This window comes from Pelophylax lessonae (genome assembly GCF_965119305.1).
Source record: "Pelophylax lessonae genome assembly, chromosome: 5".
Lineage (NCBI taxonomy): Eukaryota > Metazoa > Chordata > Amphibia > Anura > Ranidae > Pelophylax > Pelophylax lessonae.
Window position 1 is genome coordinate 273,493,944 of NC_138772.1, and position 21,268 is coordinate 273,515,211.

Genomic DNA, 21,268 nt, shown 5'->3' on the forward strand with positions numbered 1-21,268 from the left:
ATGTTACCATTTCATTAGTATCTAATATCTATTGTCATAATCTTGTGTTGTATTTTTCTAAATATCTAACCTTAAAATGTTTTATTAGATGTCTCTTTCCATTGTTTTTGGTGTGACCTTCTTTAAAAACCATTAAAGTATAATTCAAAAAAGATAATATCTAGCTCACCTGTAAGATTAATGTATTAATATTACCATCAATGCAAACCTCAGGTATAAATCATAGTTTGCATATATTATGGGTAGATGTAGGAGAATACCAGAGTTCTCTGAGGCATTATAATCTATGTCTCAGGAGGTCAAATTAATCTTGTATAGAAGAATTAAGCACGGGTTAACAATTTCTTCACTGCGAATCCAGAGGTAATTAAAATGAGTGGAATACATGTTTAAATACCTTCATATGTCATACAACAATGGAAAAAGGCAGAAGAGGAATGTAATGGACAGGTCTGCAAGGAAACATGTCAATTAACAGTTTTCAAGAAAATAAATACATAGACATTTTTTTTTTCCCAAAGCTTCTAAGCTACTAAACAGACTTTGATGAATAAACTTTTATTTAGAGCCACCTTTTAGTGCATTTATAATGTTTTTATATAGCTCAGTTTTCAGTTCTTTCTAGTACATTAAAATTTCACAGCAACTTTTAATTTTAGATTTGCCTAGAAACACATGGGTGCTCTCTATCTGGCCACATTTTAGCAGCAAACTGCAATATAATGTAATCATATGTTTAATTTAAAAAAAACATGTAAGCTTCCTCTGACCCCTGCTAAACTGCATTGCTTGCATTTGGCAATGCAGAATATCTGCTGATACCTTGGATACGGTCAAGGGACATGGGTCAGTCCTACATTAAAAGATACACCATATTAACCTTCCAGTGTCTTTTTTCTGATGTGCTATAGATGCTTATGCTTGTCATTTTCTGATCAGCAGCTGGAAAATGTGTTAAAATGGTGACAGCAAGATACTGATAGCCCCAGCATAAACTCAACTGATGAAGAGAAGCGCAATAAACAAATCATGGGTATAGTTACAAAGATATACAGTTTACTGTGTGGAAAAAAGATAATTATCCACCCGATTTATCATCTTAAAGTTCCAGCAGTTATGGCTTAAAGGAAGGCAAAATAACCCACCCTCACGGGGGGAGTTGTGACCGAATAGGCCTCATGGACCAAATAAAAATATTCACCAATACTATTCTTAGTAAATCTGACTGTGAATGCCATTCATGTAGGTAAAATAGGTTTTGTATTTTTTTATTTTGCCATTGCATCACAGAACGTGTGGCTATTCCACAGCTTTAACACTTTTTGGGCAATGTCCCTCAAGTAATTTTGTAGCACTGAATTGTAGCTGCAACAGAATTACTATTCTTATGCTGGCCATACACTAGCCGAAAAATCATTTGAAAATCTGTCATTTGGTCCGTTCGTTGGTTTTCCGTCCAGTTAATAGGCACAATCAGAAAATCAGTTTTATCTTTTCAGAGCCGAAAAATCGAAGTTACAGTTTGGAAAATTCTGCCGAACGAACGATAAATTGAAAGGTTAATGTGTCTCTCGCCCAAACTGTTTACACTAGGCATATGTGACAAACTGAACGAAAAACTGATTCATGTATGTCCATTGAACAATTTATCGTTCGAAATTCGGTCATTACATGATGGCACAATCGTCTGCTCTCACAGACGATTTTTAGTTTTTAGAAAATGAGTTTGAACAATTTTTTGGCTAGTGTATGACCAGCATTAGTATTTTTTTGCTTTCTGCAAGTGTCACATGCTCCTAAAACAAATATACTTGTTTCCACAAAGCTCCAAAGAGTTTTATAACATACAGTGAGGGAAAAAAGTATTTGATCCTCTGCTGATTTTGTATGTTTGCTCACTGACAAAGAAATGATCAGTCTAATTTTATTGCTAGGTTTATTTTAACAGTGATAGACCAAATAACAACTAAAAAAAATGCAGAAAAATGCTTTTAAAAAAGTAATGAATTCATTTAATGAGTGAAATAAGTTTTTGACCCCTTCACAAAACATGACTTAGTACTTGGTGGCAAAACCCTTATTGGCAATCACAGAGGTCAAACATTTCTTGTAGTTGGCAACAGGTTTGCACACATCTAAGGAGGGATTTTGTTCCACTCCTTTGTTACTTTGGCTGTGTGTTTTGGATCATTGTCATGTTGAAATACCCATCCATGACCCATTTTCAATGCCTTGGCTGAGGGAAGGAGGTTCTCACCCAAGATTTGACGATACATGGGTCTGTCCATTCTCCCGTTCATGCAGTGAAGTTGTCCTGTACCCTTAGCAGAAAAACACCCCAAAGCATAATATTTCCACCTCCACGTTTGATGGTGGGGATGGTGTTCTTGGGGTCATTCCTCCTCCTCCAAACATGGTGAGTTGAGTTGATGCTAAAGAGCTTGATTTTTGTCTCATCTGACCACGTACTTTCTTGAGCAAGGGGACTTTGCGGGCGATGCAGGATTTAAGTCCTTCATGACGTAGTGTGTTACCAATTGTTTTCTTGGTGACTATGGTCCCAGCTGCCTTGAGATCATTGACAAGATTCTCCTGTGTAGGTCTGGGATGATTCTTCACTGTTCTGATGATCACTGAAACTCCAAGAGGTGAGAACTTGCATGGAGCCCCAGACCGAGGGAGACTGACAGTTATTTTGTGTTTCTTCTATTTGCGAATAATCACACCAACTATTGTCACCCTCTCACCAAGCTGCCTGGCGATAGTCTTCCATTCCAGCCTTGTGTAGGTCTACAATCTTGTCCCTGCTATCCTTGGACAGCTCTTTGGTCTTGGCCATGGTGGAGAGATTGGAATCTGATTGATTGATTGCTTCTGTGGACAGGTGTCTTTTATACAGGTAACAAGCTGAGATTAGGAGCAGTCCCTTTAAGAGAGCTTTCCTAATCTTAGCTCATTACCTGTATATACAACACCTGGGAGCCAGAAATCTTGTTGATTAATAGGGGATCAAATACTTATTTCACTCATTAAAATGTGAATCAATTTATAACTTTTTTGAAATGCGTTTTCTGGATATTTTTGTTGTTATTCTGTCTCTCACTGTTAAAATAAATCTACCATTAAAATTATAGACTGATCATTTCTTTGTCAGTGGGCAAACGTACAAAATTAGTAGGGGATCAAATACTTTTTTCCCTTACCGTATAGTTAAACAGAAAGCATTGTAGAGGGAGAGCAACTTTCAAAGCAAGTTCAGATAAAATTTCACAAACACAAAGTAGGGCTGAATCCCTTCTCAAGAAGCATCATTAAAAAGACAAAGATTATACAATAACTACAAATTGACAAAATTCACACATCTATTGTGTTCAACCAAAAGGCAAAAATAAAAATGCCTTGCACCCTTAAAACCCAAAACCAACAGCTGAATGCAGGAAAAAACCTTTATAAAGTGTTGTTTAATTTGCTCTAATAAGAAAAAAAAATCTTTATCCCCAAAGACAATTTGATACTCCCTGGATCAAGATTTTACCAAAAATACCTATTTATATGTTGTGCACTTAGAAACATATCTATCTGCAGCAAGGAAGTTTGCATACTAGGCATTCACCCCCAGGGGTATACTGCTCTAAATGTTAGTACCATTCAGAAGCCTCTTATAGAGCTCTACAAGCTTGTGGCAGTGTGGGCTGGATGGTGTGCTTGAGCCTTCCCGCCGCATAAAAATGCCCGAGTCCCATGCCCAGTGTGTATGAGGCCTAAAACTAACATTTTTAACCTTAGCACTAAGCGCTATTTCAGACTGAAACTTAGAACATCATCATAATAAAGCCTGCTGGCAGTAGCATCATGCTACAGAGGCCTGACCTTCTTCATTTGCAGAAACTGTCTGATGGGGATTGTAGACATAATGGAGGGAGACAAATACATATCCATTTACATATCAATTCCAGAGGAAAAGCTGTTTTAGTGTCCAAGACATCTGAGACTAGGATTTGAATGTATTGAAATGTTTCAGTCAAAACCCTGACCTAAATTCAGTTGAGAGATCTATATTTGCAAAGCTGGTACAGACTTGCACAAAAAGACTCACAGTTTTAATTGCAGCTAACGGTAGTTTCACCAAGTACCTACTTATGAAGACAGTTACTTATGCAATAAATGTCAGCTTTTTATTCGCTTTTGTGTCACAATAAACATATTATGCACCTTAACTACTTTAATACTGGGCACTTTTAAGTTTTAACCCCTTCCTGCAAAGGCCAATTTTCACATTTCAGCACTGTCACACTTCAAATGACAATTGCGCAGTCATGCAACACTGTACCCATAAGAAATTTTTGTCATTTTTTGTCACACAAATAGAGATTTCTAATGATGGTATTTTTTCACCACTGGGTTTTTCGTTTTTTTGCTAAATAAATGAAAAAAGATTGACATTTTTGAAAAACAAACTAGTTTTTCTTAGTTTCAGTTATACAATTTTGCACATAGATAATCTTTCTTTATAAATTTAGGTGAAAATGTATTGTGCTAAATTTCTTTGCTCTAAATAACCTAAATCAGTGTTTCTTATTCAGTCTGTAAGAAAGGTATACAGTCCACAAAATATGGTAAATATATCTGAAAATTGATCAATTCTTATGTACTGACTTCTAATTTCTAGAGGCCCTAAAATGCCTCTAGATCAAATGATCAATGATAAATGTTCCCCTTTTGGAAAGTAGACAGGGCAAGGTATTTACTAAGAGGCATGGTAGGTTTTTTAAGTTGTAATTTTTTGTCACAATTATTTGGAAAATGAAGAATCACGTGCTGTACCATGTGATCACTATGACCATTTACAGCTAGCAACACAATTGTATACAATGAATGGCATGAAAGGAAGCCATCCATTGTTTACAATTGTCATGTGATCTGCTGTGATTGGTCGCAGCGATCACATGGTGCTGGCAGCTGGCCGGTACAGTGATGAGTCATTGGTTATGTTGGGTAGACATAGCCAGTGACAGATCATGCCTATGCGCAGCCTGTGGCCGTGCAAGAGGTGTGTTCTGGGAGGACATCATATGACGTTCTCCCAGAACAACAGTACTAAGGTGTTAAAAGTGTTAACAGTTGAGACAGGTTGGGAACTTTGTAGCTCATTGGAAGTGCAAAACAGTGAGTTTACTCCACGCCAGAGATGCTTTTCAGGGCTTTTTCTGCCCACTTTTATTTAAACAAACGAAAAGTTCACAAATGAAAATCTTCCCACACGGGGGTACTCACTATCAATATGACAAACCAACAATATTCAGCCTCGTGGCTCTCTTTGCAGCTTTACTGCTCGAACCTCATGACTTGGTCTTCCAGACCATCTAACACATAGTCCCAGTGCTTGTGCACAAAATGCTGTACCTCTGTCAGCTTGGATTCTTATCCTGCAGCTCAGAGCTGCTACATCCTTCACAGGCTCATGCCTTTGTCTGTCCTGACCTGGACAGTATGGTGCAAGCGTGCACCTCTCACTGCTCCCTTCACACACACTGGCCCCCTCGGGAGGGTGGGGCACTAACTACTAATCCTGGCTCTAATATGAAGCCAGCACACTTCTTTGCCATTAGTGTGCTTGTCTTCTGGAAAACCTGGCTCAGACTGCTATTCTCTAGGTCTCAAGCCTTGCCCTGCCACACAGTAAATCTTAAATATGTCCATTTTAAATAATTCCTGGATACAATATATACAGTGAGGGACAACACATGATCACCTGCTGATTTTGTACGTTTGCCCAGTGACAAAGAAATGATCAGTCTATCATTTTTATGGTAGGTTTGTTTTAACAGTGAGACAGAATAACAACAAAAAATCCAGAAAAGCACATTTCAAAAACATGACTTAGTACTTGTTGGCAAAACCCTTGTTGGCAATCAGAGGTCAGTCGTTTCTTGTAGTTGGCCACCAAGTTAATGCTGAATCCAATAGAAAGGTGTCACAGTTTGTTATGTATGGGGCTGAATAGCCACACATCAGTCAAGGTGTCCATGCTGACCCATGTTCAAAGCCAAAAGTGGCTACAATGTCCATGTGAGCATTAGAACTGGACCATGAAACTGTTTTGCCTCATAAAACAGTGTTTTTATCCACTACTACTACTACGCTCACTATCATACAAGATAGGCACAAGTTTATAAATGGTAAAACAATTGATTCAATTTATTATAAAGATAGTTTTTTTTTTTTTTTTTCTACCTCTCCCTTCTTCCCAATATCTCCCTTTCTATCTTTCTCTCTTTATTATTCCTTTCTGCCTAATTTTCTCTATCTCTTTGACAAGCCATATTTTTGCACTCCCACAGACGGTTACCAAGAAGCCAGCTCCCCTGTTTCAGACACATGAAGGAAGCAGACTCATGAAACAATATGGCATTCCCTCTGCCCGCAATAGAATTTGCCCATCAAAATTTACCTACCGTACAACTAACAAGAACACCCACCTTATCAGATGGACACTAATCCCCAAAATTTTTTCTAACACATCTCTCTGCCAGAATGCTTGAAGCTTCATCCTTTTTTCAATAGAGGGCTTTCACCTTATATGTTTTTGATTATGCCTTCTTGTGTCTGTAACCACGTAATCTCATAAGTTTTCACGCTATTATGTATCTTGATATTATGTGGGTTCATTATCTTCCAATTTATTGTACTGTTTACATTTCTTGTTATATCTTGCATTTAACAAAATAAAAATTTGTTTATGGAAAAAAAAAAAGATAGTTCTAACATGCAATGATTAGTTACAGAATCAATAGATATAGCAAAGAATTAGCAACAATACATCACCGGATATTGTAGCATCACCCATTGCCTCTACGATTGGGATACTTCAGCAATCAGCAAGGGGAACACCAGGAAATCGACTCAAGGCACGTCTGCCGCGTCTTCAGGAAAGTCCAGATTTTCCCCAGAGAATCCCCTTCGTTTATACTATAATTCTGTCGAGTCATTTTTACCACGCATGCCTGATAGATATTTGCTATGTAAGCAGCATGCATCTATATGCGCAGTCCATATATCCGGTGCATGGACGACTCATGCGGACATGCACAATAACTTGTGTTTAATGACTGCTCATCTCATTCCCACAAGTTATATTTATGATAACAACAGGTTCTCAACCTTCAGATTTATTTGTCTGAACTGAAGCAGCTCTTGTTCACATGAAATGATTTCTGATAACAACTGGCTTATTCCAACCCGTCAGCTCTATTTGTCTGAACTGAAGTAACCCTTGTTCATATTAAATGGCATCCATTACTTGCTGAAGACTCAATTACTTTCAATCTTTTAACCATTCACTCTCTCGGATATGGCCGTATCACACACGTATCATAGAAACCATGGAAGAAGGTGGCCTGGTTTGATGAATCATGTTTTCTTTTACATTATGTGGATGGCCAGGTGCATGTGCTTCGCTTACCTGGAGAAGAGATGCCACCAGGATGCAGAGAGAACAGGTACAGGTACGGCGATTTGCGGGAACCTGCCGACCTGCCGCCGCGGCTGGTCAGCAAGTGGTTAAAAGATCTCTTTTACATCTCTTGTATGCTTAGTCCGCGTATTTATTTACCTGAATATGGAATTGATCGTGGTATTTACCCATCCTCCTACAGACCTTACCTTTCTCTATATGGACGCTCATAAAGGTGAAGCATGTCAGAGAGGGGAGGTCTTTCTGGCAGAGAGTCAAGCGACAACATCAGTGTGTGGTTACTTCTTTTCTTTGGCGGCACATCCAGCCTAAAATCTTCATACTTATTTATAAATCCATCAGAAAAGAGGACTTGACATGCACTCACAGCTCAGAAAACAATTCAGCAGACGTGAAAAGATGCATGAATAAGAACACAGTCGAAATGATCTCATGGTAAAGATGTATCCAAGCACTACAATCCCGTATCCTTGAAAAAAAAAAAAACCCAAACTTAAAAAAAAAAAAAAAATAATGTGTTTAATGGGTGGCCTTGCTTGGCTGTGGAGCTGTGAGAATGGGATCATTATGACTTTATGGACCCCACCTGCAGCTTCACAGCTATAAGCCAGTGCAATACCCAATAGTAATCAGCAATGACTAAACAAGTGTGTGTGAAACGCGTCTGCTGAATTGTTTTCTGAGCTGTGAGTGCATGTCATTTCCTCTTTTCTGATAGATTTATAAATAAATATGAAGATTTTTTGCTGGATGTGCCGCCACCCTTGCTCTTCTTTGTCTCTACTCCAGGGTCGCGGACCCTGGCAGGCACCCAGCGTTCTACAGACAGCTCCATCTGGTTCCCCCTACAGTGGTAGAACTTTTGATAGTCTGCATTGAGTGGTGCAAACCTTTTTGTTGTCTTGTTCTTTTCTGTACCTGCAGCTTTTGTGTTTGACAATGGTCAAAATGTAGGAGAAGAAGCCAACAAGGGAATGAGGGACACCTATTCTCAAAAGTATGTAGGCATAGGACACACCCCTGCCACGCCCCCTTAAAGGTTAAATTAGATGTACTTGAGTCTTTTTTAAACCAGACGAACGATGTAAAGAAGAATTATACAAAAAATAATAAATAAGAATTAGTTACCTCAAATGATTTTTTATTTTTTTTTGTACAACTATTCCTTTATACTGGCTTTGTGAAATTTACAAATGTAGCAATGTAGAAATTGGATGAAAGGTTTAGCACTGGGAAACCCTTTCTGAAAAGATAAAAAGTGCACATTATATACATCTATATTGATCAGACCAAAATTAGGGACAAATATGGAGGAAAAAGGGAAAGAGGGACAGTCCCTTAAATCAAGGGCAGTTGGGAGCTAACAGTTCAGAACAGTAATTCTCCTGTGCTTCAAAGTATGCATGAAGGTAAGTGGTGTATGTGATCCTTGAAATCACAACCTATGGTCTTGCTGCCCCCTCAGGACCATGGGTATCCAAACAAACTGCAAAACAACAACAACAAGAGAAGGGTGCACCGACCTAGTGCATTACCACTGTCATTTCATCTTTAATAAATAATTTTAGCGGTAATGCACTAGGTCGGTGCGCCCTGCTCTTGTTGTTGTTTTGAAGTTGGGAGCTTTGCATGCACTGTGATAGGACTTAAAGATTAAGCACCCGGTTACACCGCTGCGACTTGTCATGCAATTTGATAGCGTCAAATCACATGACAAGTCGCACCCTATTGTTGAAAATGGTTGAATAGGTGGGGCTCTAACTCCATTGGAGTCGCTCTAATTTTGAATGTAGTTCCTGCACTACTTTTTGCAATTTCAGGTGCGACTTGCATAGACACCTGTACATGAAGTCACACAGATGTCTTCCGAGTTGCACCTCAAGTTGCACTGACATGCAACTTTGAAATTGTGTGGCTTCAAGTGAAGTCGCACGATTTCAAAGTCGGATTTAGTGTGACTGAATACTATCAGCTGCTGTTGTAAATAAACACGGCAGTGCCATGCTAAACGATGTGCTGAATGTTACTAGAGATTCAAAAGTGAAACAAAAATGACTTGAAAGTTAGCTCTTTTTAAACGAATCACGCTTGCAGAATTTATACTAATGCTTTGGCTTTAATGCATTGATACATTTGAGCACAATGGCATGCATATATTCTGGCACCTACTTCTTGGGTGGTGCAAAATAAGGCGTTCCTTTTGCCTTGTCTAATTTCAACTATGCTGTTCACAGGATAAATAGTTCACACCATGCAATTTATATATTGTTTTTTGAGGATAAGAAGTTAGAATTAGAGGAAGAGGGTTTTTTTTTTTTTTTCCTCTTGTCAAATTTGTTTTATTGAATTTTAACATGTTATACAAGGAGGTTTGGATGCAACAATAAGAAAGTAACATCATAAAGTACGGGTATAAAGTTAATTACAGATACAATGTAATATAATGAATACCATGTAGTTCAAAAATAGGTATAGCAAACAAGAAAATTCGTCCATGAAATTATCTAGAAAGGATGAAAATCTAGTATATCATACCCGACTAAGATGTGAAGCTTATTAACCACTTCCATACAGGGCAGTTACACCCCTTCCTGCCCAGACCAACTTTCAGCGCGCTCACATTTTGAATGATAATTACTCAGTCATGCAATGCTATCAGTGGCGTAGCATGGGTTGTTAGCACCTGGGGCAAGGCAAGTAATTTGCGCCCCCTAAAGCGTGGGAATTTAGCACTTGAACTAGAGCAGAGTCCCTATAGATCCCCCTTTAGAGCAGGGTCCTTATAGATCCCCCTTTAGAGCAGGGTCCCCAAAGATCCCCCTTTACAGCAGGGTCCCCCATAGATCCCCCTATAGAGCAGGCCAGGGTCCCCATAGATCCCCCTTTAGAGCAGGGTCCCCCATCGAACCTCCTTTAGAGAAGGGTCTCCATAGATCACCTTTTAGAGCAGGGTCCCCATAGATCCCCCTTTAGAGAATGGTTCCCATATAATCTATGGGGACATTTGTCTAAAGTGGAGAATCTATGGGGACCCTGCTCTAAAGGGGGATCTATGGGGACCCTGGCCTGCTCTAAATTGGATCTATGGGGACCCTGGCCTGCTCTAAAGGGGATCTATGGAGATCCTGCTCTAAAGGGGGAATCTATGGCATAGATCCCCTTTAGAGCAGGGTCCCCATAGATCCCCTTTAGAGCAGGCCAGGGCAGGTCCCCCATAGATCCTCCTTTACAGCAGGTCAGGGTGAGGTGAGGTCCCCCATATAGATCCCCCCTTACAGCAGGCCAGGGTGAGGTGAGGTCCCCCATATAGATTCCCCCTTACAGCAGGCCAGGGTGAGGTGAGGTCCCCCATATAGATCCCCCTTACAGCAGACCAGGGTGAGGTGTGGTTCTTCTCTCCCCGTCTCCCGCGCTGCGCTGGGCGGCTGCTGCACTGGTTAGTCCCTCCCCCAGCCAGTCCATCTCCGCACCGCACGGCGCACACCTGGCCTGTCTCCCCCCACCACCACTCCACAGTGGGCGACGCCGGCTGGATCGGATTGGGGAGCCGAGCGGCCGAGCCGAGCTGCCAAGCCGAAGCAGTGACAGTGAGCCAGGGGCAGAGTCGAGAGTAGTCTTATCAACTCTCACGGGATCAAGGCTTTATCTATGATATTTGGACACTTGGACACATTATCAATTGCTTTTAAGCAAACATCCTATTTGGACACTCTATTGTTTTCTATGGTCACTTATTAATTTTGTGCACATCTGGCGCATCACGTTTTGATTTATAAGAGTCGAGAGTAGTCTCAGCGGGCGGCGGCCAGCCTATGACAGAGTGAGTGACATCTGACATGACATTGCGGAGCGGATGCGCCCCCCCCAGATGTTGCGCCCAGTGCGGCCGGCCCCCCCTGCACCCCCCACGCTACGCCACTGAATGCTATACCCAATCACATTTTTTTTTATTTAATTTTTTTCATACAAATAAAGCTTTCTTTTGGTAGTATTTAATCACCACTGGGTTTTTTTTTATTTTTTGCGATATAAGTGAAAAAAGAGCGAACATTTTGAAAAAAAACATTTTGTATGTAAAATTATTAATATTATTATATAAAATTTTGCAAATAAGTACATTTTTTCATAAATTTGGGCCAAAATGTATACTGCTTCATATCTTTGGTAATAATAAAGCAATTTAGTGGATATTATTTAGTCTGTGTGAAAGTTATAGAGTCTACAAGCTATTGGTGCCATTAATTGAAAATTGATCACACCTAATCACACCTGATGTACCGACGGCCTATCTCATTTCTTGAGGCCCTCAAATGTCAGGACAGTACAAATACCCCCCAAATTACTCCTTTTTGGAAAGTAGACATTCCAGGGTATTTACTAAGAGGCATGGTGAGTTTTTTGAAGTTGTAATTTTTTCCCACAATTCTTGGGAAGATGAAGAAATATATATATATTTTTTTACACAAAAGTGTCATAATAACAAGTTATTTTTCACACACAGTATATGCATACTTGCAATTACACCCCAAAATACATTCTGATACTCCTCCTGAGTATGGCAATACCACATGTGTGAGACTTTTACACAGCCTGGCCACATAAAGAGGCCCAACATGCAAGCTGCGCCGTCAAGTGTTCTTGGAGCGAAAATTACACATATAATTTCCTAACGACCTATCACAATTTTGAAGGCCCTGGAGCACCAGGACAATGGAAACGCCCACAAAATGACCCAATTTTGGAGAGCAAACATCCCAACGTATATTCAACATGTCATTTTTTTTTCACAAGTTTTTGGAAAATGTGCAAAGAAAATGAAAACGTATTTTTATTTTTACACAAAGTTGTCAATTCATAAGATATTTCTAACAGATAGCATGTACGTAACAAACATTACACCCCAAATTACATTTAGCTACTCCTCCTGAGTATGGCGATACCACATATGTGAGACTTTGTCACAGCCTGGCCACACACATAGGCCCAACATTCAAGGAGCACCATCAGGTGTTCTAGGAGCATAAATTACACATATAATGTCATTACAACCAATCACGCTTTTGAAGACCCTGGAGCACCAGGACAATGGAAACCCCCACAAAATGACCCCATTTTGGAAAGCAAACACCCCAACACATAATCTAGGAGACATGGGCTGCAGATAGGTCATCAGGTACTCTGATGGGCTGCAGACAGGTACTCACGTACACTGATCGGCTTCAGAAAGGTACTCGGGTATTCTGATGGGCTAGAGACAGGTACTCTGGCACTCGGGGCTGAAGACAGGTACTCGGATACTCTGGACTGGAGACAGGTACTCGTGTACTCTGATGGTCTGCAGATCGGTACTCGGGTATTCTGGGCTGCAGCTAGGTACTCAGGTATTCTGATGGGCTACAGAGAGGTACTCGGGTACTATGATGGGCTGCAGAGAGGTATTCAGGTACTCTGATGTGCTGGAGACAGGTACTCGGGTTCTTTGTTGGGCAGGAGACAGGTACTCAGGTACTCTATTGGGCTGCAGATAGGTACTCAAATAATCTGATGGGATGCAGATAGGTGCTTAGGTACTCTGAAGGGCTGGAGATGGGTACTCTGATGACAGGTACTTGGGTACTCTGATGGGCTGGTGAAAGGTATTCGGGTACTCTGATAACAGGTACTTAGGTACTCTGATGGGCTGGTGACAGGTACATGGGTACGCTGATGACTTGTACTCGGGTACTCTGATGGGCTGCAGAGAGGTACTTGGGTACTCTGATGGGCTGGAGACAGGTACTCGGGCACTCTGGGCTGGAGACAGGTACTCGGGTACTCTGGGCTGGAGACAGGTACTTGGGTACTCTGGGCTGGAGACAGGTACTCGGGTACTCTGATGGGATACAGGTACTCGGGTACTCTGATGGGATACAGAGAGGTACTCGGGTACTCCAATGACAGGTACTTGGGTACTCTGATGACAGGTACTTAGAGTACCTGAGTACCTGTCATCAGCCCATCAGAGTACCCAAGTACTTGTCACCAGCCCATCAGAGTACCTAAGTACCTGTCATCAGAGTACCTGATGGGCTGGTGACAGGTACTCAGGTACTCTGATAGGCTGGTGACAGGTACTGGGATGGGCTAGTGACAGGTACTTTGATGGGCTAGTGACAGGCACTTTGATGGGCTAGTGACAGGTCCTCTTTATTGGGGGGGCAATCAGTGTGTTTTAGTGTGGACTGTAATCGGTAACTAGCTGTTACCGCAATCTCCTCCACACACAGGATCAGTGTGTGAGGAGGAGAACATGGTAACAGCTAGTTACCGTGTTTTCTGTTGACATTCTGTGATTGGACACAGCCGGTCACGTGGTAAAGAGCCAATTTCATTGGCTCTTTACCCTGACTGGAAATGGACTGTGTCATAGTGACACTCTCCATCCCCGATCGCCGCTCTGCGTGCCCTTGGGGGCGCGCACGAGCAGCGTGCACAAGGACAGTGCATGTGGGTGGCTGTGACTGGACACAGTCGGTCACATAGTGAAGAGCGATTTTTTTAATGGCTCTTTACACCGATCGGGGATGGGCTGTGTCCCGAGGGACACGCCGCATCCCCGATCGCCGTGCTGCGAGCCCCCTGGGGGGCTGATGGAAGAGCAGCGGGAACAGGTGGATGTCATATGGCCCGGAGGGAGAGAGTGTTCCTGCCGGCGTCATTTCCCTATACGCCATTAGGGAAGTGGTTAAAGAACAACAATATAATGTTACAAGTATAGAAAGCATAGGTATAAATTTTGCAACCTGAACCACATGGGAAGAATAAAAGAAGGGAGAAAGAGGAGCAAGAAAAGTAAGGAGAATAGGAAAATGAAAAAGGAATACGAGAGAGAAAAAAAAAGGGATAGGGATAAGGTTAAAGATAATCCCCAGGGTAATGTGCAACCTCAAGCATTTAATATACATACAAGCTTGAATGTAAAAATACGTCACCAAGGACTCAATAAGGATTCATCAAAGTTGGAAGGTAAATAGTCACTATGGGATTTTTTTCTGTATTCTACATAATACCCAGTTGATTCTGCTGTTCTCTTTCTCCCCCTTCTGTCCATGTCCTCACTGCAGTTGGGAATTTGCAAAGCAGTGTACATTCTCAGTTTTCAGTGTATTTTCTACCCTGAGCATTTTCTTCCCATCACATCTGAGCCGCCCATGTGACTATAGAGTAACACATATGGGTGTATACACACTAGTAAATGAACGTCCACTCCCTCCCTCCTAATCCATGCCCACTAACCAGCTCGCTACATAGGGGGTGAGATATTATACATTGATTAATGGTGGCTTTACCTCCCTTTTATTCTAGGACTCAGCCTTAGGGATGTGACACAGCCTGTGACTGGCAGAAATCTGCCCACACCATGTAATAAAGATTTAATTTCAAATATATATTTGATATGACAATTTAAAACAGTATATTGATTTGAATTATTTATTTTTACTTGGTATCCCAAGGGATGTTTTTTGTATTTTATTATAAACATGTGACCAGCAGCAGAGGACTAGACACTCGCTCTGCCACCATTTTAAACAGGCTGGGAAAGAGCTAGGTCACATGAAAGCTGTATATTGATTAGGAAAAAAGGTACTTAGACGTTTTTTCAATTAAAATAATTACAATGCCATCATCCATATACAGAAAGAAAAGGGAACAGGTAAATTAAACAGTGTGTGTTTGGTATCACTTTAAAGATAGCCTTGTAGACAAGAAAAGCCTAGAGGTCCACCTACTGACTAGATATGGAAATATGCAATATTTGTATAAAATATAACAGAAAGACGTGATTAACCACTTGCCGACCGCCGCACGACTATCTACGTCGGCGGTCAGCCCCTCACAGGCAAACTAACGTAGGGCTACGTTGCTTGCTTGTGAGGGTCTAGGGAGCGAGCGCGCGCCCCCCGGGGCGCGCTCCCGCTCCCGCGTGGTCACGGACCCCCCCGCGCGTGTGACCAGCGGACCCGATGTCCGCCGGTCACTCGGCGATCGGCGGGGGAGAGGGAGAATGTCAGGCAGCTTGTGTAAACAAACTGCCTGTCATTCTCCTCGCTGCAAAGACACTGATAAAACGGATCTGGTATGTAGATCCGTTGATCAGTGTCCTTACAGCTAGAGCCACAGCCAATCACAGTAGAAACCACGCCCCTAGGGACACACACAGCCCCTCCCTTCCAAATAAAGTTAACCCCTTCACTACCAGTGTATTTTTACAGTAACAGTGCATATGTATAGCACTGATTACTGTAGAAATGTCACTGGTAACCCCAAAAGTGTCAAAAATGTCAGTCAAGGGTCCGATCTGTCCGCCGCAATGTCGCAGTACCGCAAAAAAAATCGCAGATCGCCGCCATTACGCGTTAAAAAAAAAAACAACAAAAATGACAAAAATCTTTCCCTTTGTTAGTAAACGCGATAACTTTTGCGCAAACCAATCAAAATACGCTTTTTGCGATTTTTTTTACCAAACATAGGTAGCATAAAATAAATTGGCCGAAAATTTTTAAAAATTTTGATTTTTACATTTTTTTTTGGGGGAATTTCATATAAAAAAATGTGAAAAATATTGCTATTTTTGCAAAATTGACGCTCTTTTTTTGTTTATAGCGCGTGATCAAAAAATCGCACAGGTGATCAAATACCACCAAAAGAAAGCTCTGTTTGTGGGAAAAAAAGGACGTCAAATTCGTTTAGGTACAGCGTCGCACGACCGCGCAATTGTGCGTTAAATTCACGCAGTGCCGAATCGCAAAATACCCCCTGGTCGGAATGGGGGTAAAATCTTCCGGGGCTTAAGTGGTTAACATTTTTAGAATCCTCTTGAACATAATGGGGTTGATTTACCACAGTAGTAAAATATGTTCTTTTTGCAAAGTGAATTTGTTTTAACAAAGCTTCGTAAACGTGTTGAAGGCTAACTCCACTTTCCTGGGAAAACAATTTGCAAATAAAAAAATCATAGCATATACAATTATGATACAAGTCATCTTGTATTTGAATGTTACTAAAATTACTTATCCTTTTCAATTTGCAGCATTGTAATTTCCATACAATGCAATGCAGTATGGCTACCCGGATGAGTTCTGTACACAGATGGTGAATTAAGTTACTCGAAGTTAAGTGACAATTCTCTTTGCAAAGTATATGTAATAATGTGGAAGGGAAAGTCATCATTTGCTAGGCCCTAGGTGGGTAGCTTTCACAGATCACTTGGTTGTTAGGATGCCGGTAGCCATCAGCATCCTAGCAACCAATGTGCGGGAAGTTATAAATTTAAAGGTGGTAATGATATCATCACTAAATTAATGACTTCAGGTTGCAGCAATTGAAGGTTCATTGTGGGCAACCGGCTATTTAGTTTGCACGTTCAGGGAACTGCTAGTATGTCCTTGAACTCAAATCTCATCCTTATTTATAATGTTTGTAATATGCACAGTGAGCCTTTACCCACTAAACTTGAATTCATATGAAAACGAATGTGCAAACAGAAAAACAAGCATTGTTTGAGGTCAGACTCAAGCAGGCTTACATTCTTACAGAAATATCATAGCATTTATCCATAAAATTTGTATTAACCAATTTAGCTTTAACACTTGTATACTTCTTATGGACCAGTGCAGTTTTTGTGTTTCATCTATGGAACTATTAACTTAACAATAGCTGTTCATTACTCAAGATATCAAAGTAATACATCTAATTTTTTTCAACACAAAAAAGATGTTCTCTTGACAAAATTGCCTTAAAAAAATATTTTATGTTTTATGCAATCTATAGACAAAGATGTAGCAAAACTAAAAGGCACTTTTTTCCAATATGTCCAGGGTTCATTTTAAAAAAAGTTTTCTTTTTGCATATTTTATTCTATAACTTTTTTTCTTTCTATTACAAAGCATAGCAAAATTATTTACAAGTGAAATATATGCTTTAATTTTTAATTCTGAACCATTTTGAAATGTGTCTTTAAAATAAATAAAGTGATTGTAAACTATTACCTTGTAAAATAACCTAATCAGTTTAAAATTGAAATGAAAGGCAAAACTTTTGCGTACAGATATGAAAAAAACATTAAAAATACCTTTTTTTCAATTTTTAGAAGTGATCACATTCCCTCTGTTCTCAGCTGCATAAGAGCTGGGAGGAGGAGAAGCAGCCAGTGAATGGATGTTTAGGGGGGGGGGCAGGAAAAGTCTAAACTTTGGAGGAGAGCACACAGTTCCCAGCATAACTAGAGCACCGAGTGTTCTCCTGCTTAGTGTGATCAGTTTTTAATAGGAAAGCAGAGGGACTGGCAGGAATGGCAAGGGTTTTGAATACACTGAAGACCCCCGATCCCTCCATAAAGAGTACCTGTCACTGCCTACTGTTGTCACAAGGGATGTTTAAACACTTTAACCACTTTAGCTCTGGAAGGTTTTACCCCTTAATGGCTAGGCCATTTTTTGTGATATGGCACTGCGTTACCTTAACCACTTTAAGGTCGGAAGGATTTGCCCCCTTCCTGACCAGGCTCTATTTTGCGATTCATTTAACGGACAATTGCACGGTCGAGCAATGCTGTTTCCAAATAAAACTGATGTTTTTCTTTTCACACAAATAGAGCTTTCTTTTGGTGGCATTTGATCACCTATGCGATTTTTATTTTTTGTGCTATTAACAAAAAACAGAGCGACAATTTTGAAAAAAAAAAAAAACAATATATTTCACATTCTGCTATATGACATTCTCAAAAAAAAATGTAAAAATCAAAATTGTTTTTAACATATTAGGCCAATTTGATTTCTGCTACATATTTTTGGTAAAAAAAAAAAATTGCAATAAGCGTATTTTGATTGGTTTGCACAAAAAGTTATTGCGTCTACTAAGATTTATGTCATCTTTATTTTTTTACTAGTAATGGTGGCAATCTGCGAATTTTTTTGTGGGACTGCGACATTGCGGCGGACAGATCGGACCCCTGACTGCCATTTTTGACACTTTTGGGGGAACCAGTGACATTACTACAGTAATCAGTGCTAACAATATGCACTGCTACTGTAATAATAACACTGGCAGGGAAGGGGTTAACATTATGGGTAATCAAGGGGTTAAATGTGAGCCTAGGGGAGTGATTCTAAACTGTGGGGGGGGGGTGTGGCTTCTGAAATGACCATAGAGACATGTGATCCTATATAGAAGCATCACATGGGCTCTATGATCATTGCAGGGAGAAGAACGGTCAGCTGTGTTTACAATAGTTGACTGTTCTACTCTCTCAGCGGGGAACGATCGCGGGTGTCAGGCGGCAATCAGAGCCTCCTGCCCGCTGCATTGGCTTCCTGGCTGATGATCGTGGGTGGGAGCGTGCCTTTGGCGGCGTGCGTTTGCCCCCTAGCCTTGTGTACACGAGCGAAGGACACCTACGCCGATAACTGCGACGGGCGGTCGGCAACCAGTAACCAACTGAAGGAGCAAGCCTATTTCAGACACGTTGTTTACAAGTTAAAATCAGTATTGTTTGCCAAACCCCAAAACATTATATATTGTAAGGGATTAGCTCGGTGGCAGGTGTGGATGACCCCTTGGGGGGTGCGTTTTCACAAGAAGATAGCCGATAAGTGCTTGCAAACAACAGTTTGGTTTATTAATGCATTTTCTTCACCAGACTGCAAGCATCAAAAACAGCAAAATAAAATAAAAGACAAAATAAATCCTTGCCTCTGTGGGCGGCTACCTTCTCACTCTGGAACCTACCTAAGAGTCTGTCCCCAACCTACTGTTGGGCAGACTTGGCTGGTCATACTGCAGACTCTCAATAGTCCATGTTTTATCTCTCCACCACAGCACATGTTCATTTAAGCTGTCCCTTTGTTTCTTCTCTTTGCTTGGCAAACATTGAACACAGTTCATCTATTTCTTCCACATAGAAATAGTTCGTTTATTTACCTTGAGAAGTCTTCACAACTGGTTACCCTCCTTAGCGCACATCACTTCAGGGGGTCTTCTCCCATGCTCACCAGCTTGTCGGGAGGCACTCATCTGTCTGTCCTCCTCTCCCAGCCCACATGGCGACAGGAGGCAGCAGTCCTTCTCCCATGCCCACACGGCGTCGGGAGGCACACGTCTGTCTGTCCTCCTCTCCCAGCCCACACGGCGACAGGAGGCAGCAGTCCTTAGACTTCCTTTGGACAAATTATAGAAGCCTTAACTTCCTCATTCCGAACAGCTGAAGGCCTTTCAACTTCCTTAGACAGTTCTGGCTACCTCTGCAGCCGACACCCTATAGTAATTGGTGATTTGTCTAACCCAGGTGGAAGTGTAGTTCTTGTCTGTGACTACATTCACAGATTTGCCTGACTTCCTGTCACAATATAATATATTTTAGCAAAGACTCTGAAGAATAAAATGGCGGCTGTTGCAATATTTTTTGTCACACAGTAATTGCGCAGTGGTCTTTCAAACGCAATTTTTTGGGAAAGAATACATTTCACAGAATTAAAATAAACTAAAACAGTAAAGTTAGCCCCATTTTATTGTATATTGTGAAAGAGAATTTAATGCAGAGTAAATAGATACCTAACATGTTACAGATTAAAATTGCCCACACTCGTGGAATGGCGAGAAACTGTGGTACTTAAAAATCTCCATAGGCGATGCTTTAAAATGTTTAACGGTTACCAGTTTATAGTTACAGAGGAGATCTTTTGCTAGAATTATTGCTCTTGCTCTGGTGATCGTGGTGATACCTCACATGTGTGATTTGAACACCGTTTACATTTGCGGGTGCGACTTACGCATGCGGTTTTTTTTGGTGCACGAGCTCACGGCAATGGGGACACTTAAAAAAAAAAATAATAAATTTCCTATTATTTTATTTTATTTTTAACACTGTTTTTTTTAAAAAATAAAATCTGATTACTTTTCTTGCTCTAATCAGCGGGCGGATGTGCCGGCTGGTTGCTCAGGTCTCTCGATGAGGTGGGAGACCTGGGCAGAGCGGCCCGAAGGCAGCGGGGGGGGCGGATGTCTCACTAGATTAATGAGTCGAGCGGCTGCTGAGCTGCATCGGTTGTCATCTCTAGTAGCTGACCGCTGGCTCTAAAAATTGGTACCGGGTGATGCCTCTAGCTGCAGGTGGTACAACCACTTCTTTAAGCCAACATACAGGTACGTTGGATTGCGGGAAGTGGTTAACTGACAATTGTGCAGTCATGGGAAGCTGTATCAAAATAAAATTAATGTCTCCCCCCCCCCCCCACAAATAGAGCTTTCTTTTGGTGGTTTTTGATCACCTCTGAGGTTTTTTTTTTTTTTTTGTGCTATAAACAAAACAAGTGACAATTTTGAAAAAAAAAAAAATATGTTTTACTTTTCTGCTATGAAACCCATCCAAAAAAAAAAAAAAAGAGTAAAAAGTCATATTTCTTCAAAAATTTAGTCCAATATGTACTCTGCTAAAAAGCCCCAATAAGCGGAAATTGATTGGTTTTCGCGAAAGTATTAGCGTCTACAAGCGATGAGATATTTTTATGGAATTAAAAAAAAAAAATAATAATAATGGCGGCCATCATCGACTTCTGGTGGAACTGCGGCATTGTGATGGACAAATTGGGCACCTAAAACTTTTGATACTTTTTCGGGGACCAGTGACATTATTACAGTGATCAGTGCTAATAAAATATGCACTGTTACTGTACTGACACTGGCAGGGAAGGGGTTAACGTCAGGGGAGATCAAAGGGTTAAGCGTGTCCCTAAGGGGTGCTTACTAAGTGTGGGGGGG

General features: G+C 40.9%; 1 protein-coding gene across 1 annotated transcript in view; it reads right to left on the minus strand.

Moving 5' to 3' along the window:
* The window catches only part of MOCOS (molybdenum cofactor sulfurase), a gene marked incomplete at its 5' end in the record, with an annotated part of 544,533 nt that overhangs the window by 385,072 nt on the left and 138,193 nt on the right, over nucleotides 1-21,268 (minus strand). The gene's annotated exons all lie outside the window — the stretch shown is intronic.